The 5,658-nt window shown below is 40.8% G+C and overlaps 1 pseudogene; it reads right to left on the reverse strand.

Moving 5' to 3' along the window:
• Positions 1-3,848: 3,848 nt before the first annotated feature.
• On the reverse strand, positions 3,849-5,443 carry LOC121478680 (annotated as a pseudogene).
• Positions 5,444-5,658: the final 215 nt, after the last annotated feature.

Raw genomic sequence — 5,658 nt, forward strand, 5'->3', positions numbered from 1 at the left:
GCAGTATTAAATACAATTCTTTGAACTTTCTTTGTTGAAGAAAAGTGTTTAAACACAGTGGTAGGTTTTCTTATGACAGATATTCTTCTACATCAATGGGAGTATCAAATTTGGAACCCAGACATGGTTTAAGAAGAGTAGTAAGCTCTGTAGGGTGTGAATGAGGCCAGCGCACGTCCCCTTCCATCACAGAGGAACACTGGGCAATCCTGCTTCCATACTGAAAATTTCTGGTTTTCAAATTCTATTTTTCCTTTGCCTACTAAGTAAGAAAAAAACACTTTTTAGCTTTTTAATTTTTTAAAAGATTTTTAATTTATTCGTGGCAGAGAGAGAGAGAGAGAGAGAGAGAGAGAGAAAGCAGAGACACAGGCAGAGGGAGAGGGAGAGAAGCAGGCTCCATGTAGGGAGCCTGACGTGGGACCAAATCCCAGGTCTCCAGGATCACACCCCAGGCCGAAGGTGGCGCCAAACTGCTGGGCCACTGGGGCTGCCCAACTTTTTTGGTTTTTTGAAGAGAGAATAAAACACTCTTTAGGTACAAAAATCTTCTCTCTATATTAACATAGAGTTCTTTTTTATTTTTTTTGCCAAGCTGCATCACTCCACCCACTTTTTAAAAAAAATACAATTAAAAGCTTGCAGTTGTTAGTTCTTTAAGGCCATTTGCAGTTCTGGGTTCCTGGAATTCCCTGAGTTTTCTGTGAACCCTTGAATCTCTGGCCTGCGCTCCTGCCATCTGTGTCTCCAGTACCGGCTGCTCCCGCCAGCGTTCGGCCCTCTCTGCTGTTACTGCACACCCTGCTATTGCCCTGGATTCTGCAGTTCAAGGTGGGGAGCAGGTGGATGTAGGTACCAGAGATGAAAAACGGAGGCCTTGCACAAATGCTAGAACATCAAACAACAAGGCTTCTTTTAAGGGGAATGAAGGGCTGTGGTGAAGTAAAAATGATGAAGAGGTGTTTTTTGCAACAAACGGTGACCCTGATGATTATTTCAAAGTCAGTTCTTTTGAATAGTTTAAGGTATTAACCTTGGCCCAGACCGGCTGCCTTTAGCCACTGAGGCTGAAGGTGTCCAAAGTGAATTATACAGAAGGCCATTTAGGCTGAGCCTCTTGGCATTCTGAATCGGATGCCATTTTTAATTTTTATTTTCTCATGGTTGCTGTGTGTGTGTGTGTGTGTGTGTGTGTGTTTGCAAAAGCAGTTTAGGCTCTGGAATTGCAAGCTGTTAAGACCAGGGCTGCTTTGCTATCTCCTATCTTTGTTCCTCACCTCATTTTGAAGGATTGTTACACATTTGTAAGTACAATGGGATTATTTATTCATTGTGTCTGTCCACTCTTTTCTGTGCCACAAAAGGAGAAATAGCCTGCACTGCGACTTAAGAGCTTTCTGACCGCTCCAAAGTCATGACATTTCCTTTGCTTTTTGATGGCTGGCTTTGAAAGGCGAGGGAAGCTGGGTGACAAACTCTGTTGGCTCCAGGAGGGAGATGACTTGTCGTTGTTGTGAAAAAGCATATTTAGTCACTTTTAAAAAGCAAATTGCGGACTTAATAGAGCCACACAGTCTTCTTTGGAGATTGCTACAAGGTGGATTGTCTTGATAAAACATTTGAAGGCAGAAATCCATCAAGCGTCAGTGAATATAAGCACTGACCTGAACCCAAGCACACAACATTCTCACCAAACTTCAAAGTTATTTTTTTTTAATAGAGAAAGGATAACTGTCCAGTACCTTTCATTTTGTCTTCTTTGCAATTCTTCCAGTTCCAAATCAAATGAAAGAGTGTGATGATGAACTATTTCGAGTATATCTGAGACCATACGCATTGGTATCTGTAGGCTCAGCTTTTTGGCTTTCTGCAGAAACTGTGAACATGCACTTGAAGTTGAGTATTTAGCAGACCCTTTCATGGCCAAGGGCAAATCTCTATGTTAACTGAACAAATGCCTTCTTTGCATTACCCTCTCCCAAGCCCCTTGATCACTATGTTTCCTATCATTTTTTTAGGTGATATTGACAGAGCAACCTCAAGTCATGTTGCTTTCCTCCTAGGTACTTGTCTTTGAGGTAGCTGCCACCAGGTGAGGGTAGGATATTTAAGCATGGCAGCACTTTGCCAGATGTAGATGAGAGCAAGCGAGAGTTGGTGGCTAATCATATTTTTCCATCAAAGAAACAGCTATACTAAGTAATAATATGAATGGTAAACTATGTTTTAATTGCCAAGCCCTTTCTCAAACCATCTTTTCAGGGTCTCAGTGTTCTGCTATTAAAGGGAGTGACATAGCCTTTCTACTCATGGGTTGTTGATGAAGCACAATTCAATGGCTATGTTGAGGGAAAAAAAGCCGAGGTTTTAAAAAGGGTTTTTATTTGAAAAATGAAACATGCATCTTGCAGAACAGTTGTGTTCTGTTGTAAGCAAGATACTGAACACGATGAAGAGAAGACTTAGGTTAGGAGGAGCAATGGGAATGGGCCCATATTATCTGGCCCCTGTTTCCTGGCCCTTCAGCCAAGGCCCTTGGAAAGGCTGTGATCATAGCACTTATCTTTCTTTTTAGTCCCTTCCTCCTTTCCTTTCTGGAAGAGGAAAATACAGAAAAGTAGGAAGATCAATGTAAGATCAATACTTGTATACTCACTACCCAGAATTAACTAATATTAACACAGATATTTTTGCTTTAGATTTTAAAACCATTTAAAAGCAATAGTACCTTACAGTTAAAATTGAAGTCCTCTATTCTTTATTCTTCCTCTCAGGTGCCATTCATGTTCTCCTTCCCACAGAAAAGTGAACTTTATGACCTTGGTTCTCCCCAACCCCCGCACAAAAGCCTACAGTGTTTCTAGTACCATGAATTATTTAAAAAATAAAAATAGTGTCACAATGTTCATAGTACTCTCATTGTTTTTTTTCTCAATGCTTTGTCTTCCAAATCTGCCCATGTTGAGATGTGTGTGTGTGTTGATTCATCTAAATTTTTATATAGTATTTAATTGTGTGAGTATATAAAACTCTCGTCTCAGTATGTTCAAATATATCAGATATTCTGCCAAAGTCATCTTCTTGAAGAAGTGTCACTGGGGGGCCTCTAACCTCCTTTGGTCAGCACTACTTACCTTTACATTGGCAGCACATCTGTTATCCTAAGAATTTTCCTTTTGCCTTTCCTATATTGGATTTCCCCTTTCCCATATCCCTATCTTCCTCTTCCTTTCTTTACTCCTTTGTTTTGGAAAAGACTATGTTACAGTAGCTTCCTGAAAAGTAATTCATGGGAGAGAAATTTTTTGAGAACTTGAATGCCTAAAAATGGCCTATCGTGCCCTCACACTTACACTACTTTTGTTGGATATATTTTTTTATTTATTATTTTTTTTAAGGAAAAAGGTGGAATTTAATCTTTATTTACTGGGCACTGCAAGAGAGGAGATTTCACATAGAAATAAGAACCCTACAGGGATCCCTGGGTGGCGCAGCGGTTTGGCGCCTGCCTTTGGCCCAGGGCGCGATCCTGGAGACCCGGGATCGAATCCCACGTCGGGCTTCCGGTGCATGGAGCCTGCTTCTCCCTCTGCCTGTGTCTCTGCTTCTCTCTCTCTCACTGTGTGCCTATCATAAATAAATAAAATTAAAAAAAATTAAAAAAAAAAAGAAATAAGAACCCTACTAAGAGGAGGAGCTTCATACAGTTTGTACAGTTTGGAACTGCTCGAGTGTAGTTTCACTGTAAAAAGTGCTGCAATAACGAAACACATTTAAAAAGAGTTCTTCGTAGAGAAACAGTAGACAAACTTCTACCAAACAGGGTACACAACAAACAACTTTCTGCCTCAGCTGTATAATTTAAAAGTTAAAGGCCCCAAGAGTACCATCCGAACTTGGAATGTATACCCTTCAGAAGTGGTTTCTGGCACAACATTCTGATCCTCCTTTTCCACTAGAGAGAAATACTTCTCAGTCAAGTTTAATGAAGCTTTGTACAGAGACTCATTTTCATGGTTTTGTAGAGCTTCTGTTTTGTCCAAATTTCCACATTCATCAGTCATTATACCAAATTTCTCAGTTTCACCTTGTTTTTCAGCAGTCTGAAAGGTGTTTGACAAGGCATCCAGAATAACCAGAATGGTTTTGGTATCTTTTGCAGTTAAGAGGTTCATCAGTGGTTCTGTTATGCCACAATGAATAAGGTATACAATTTTTTAACTGTTCTACCACTTGTATAGTTGGTCACAGCCTATACAGCTTCCTTTTGTGTCTTAAAGTCTGTTTTAGAGAGAATAGCAACAAGGAATGGGACTAATCCATGATTCACAACTTTCTGTATCTGGTCCTGGTGACTAGCTGTGATGTTTGACGTTGTCCATGTAGCTTTCTTATAAATATTAGTTTTGGGATTCATTAGTAGGCTGGGAGGGACAGCAAGTGCTCCTGCATCTATTACAATCTGAGTCTGTTTATCTTTCCCAATGATAGTATTTCCTATGGCTCTTAGTGCAGGAGTCACAACAGGCAATTCAGTAGCTCCTAGAAGCTTCACAAGTTGGGGCACAACTCCTGTTTTCAAACCATTTCAATCCATTCATTTGGACCATCATCAGTAAGATAGGAAATGGCTTAGTAGGTATCTGCTAATACTTCTGGATCATCACGATGCAGGAGACGAACTATGGTAGGAAGAATCTGCTCAACAGCATCTACCAGGGGTGCAGGATTCTTGTTGTGACAAAGGTTTTAAAGGGTACATAAGTAACCACATGCTAAAGATGGGATATCAGGAATTTCAAGGAGCGCCAACAGTGGGTCAACTGCCCTATACTTGATAACCAAGTCTTGAAAAACTGAACTATCACCTGCAATGTTTCCTAGAGCCCATATAGCTTGTTCACTGATGTGGGCATGGAAGATGGCAACAGAGAAGTGAATGCCGGGTTGGCACCTCCATCTACCACAGCTGTCTTGGTCTGTTTTGATGTCCCAGAAGCAGTGTTAGTGAGGACCCAAGCAGATTCAAACTGAATAGGACGACAATCAGTTCTGCCCAAGAAGGACACAAATTTGGGGATCAAACCAGCCCAGATCATTTTGTGATGGGGGTCTGTTTTTCCTTAAAAAAGCAGTTTTCTAGCAGCTTGAGTAGCCTGGAACTGGCTTTCCAAATTATTGCTACTTATGCTGTTACAATGTCATCAACAGACCAATTTATAGTGTTCTGGTTGTTGCAGTTTTCCTGCAGGGGAGAGGTAGTATCATCAGGAAATGACCTTAAATTTCTCCTTTTCAGCATCTAGTCATCATTCTTAGCTTTTCCTCAAACTCCATGTTAACTTCTATTCCATGCTGCCTTATTTCTGTACTATCTTTCCCCTTGTTCTTGAGTCTAGTAAGGTGGGCAGCTGGTGAAGGCAGCATTTTCGTTGGTGGACATGGTTATGAGACAGAGGGAGAAAGCTACACAACTGGCTCAGGCTTCCACAGGAGGTGGTGTGGGGTGCATAGGTTGGTTGTAGGTCAGCTGGCCTCAAAACGTCCACCATGGATCAGCCTTTGGATATATAATTTTAGATTGAAAATCATTTTCCTCCAGAAAAATTTAAAAGTATTGCTCCACTCTCTTTTAGAGTGTTGTTATTTGTGTCTGAG

Source organism: Vulpes lagopus, chromosome 19, assembly GCF_018345385.1.
Source record: "Vulpes lagopus strain Blue_001 chromosome 19, ASM1834538v1, whole genome shotgun sequence".
Lineage (NCBI taxonomy): Eukaryota > Metazoa > Chordata > Mammalia > Carnivora > Canidae > Vulpes > Vulpes lagopus.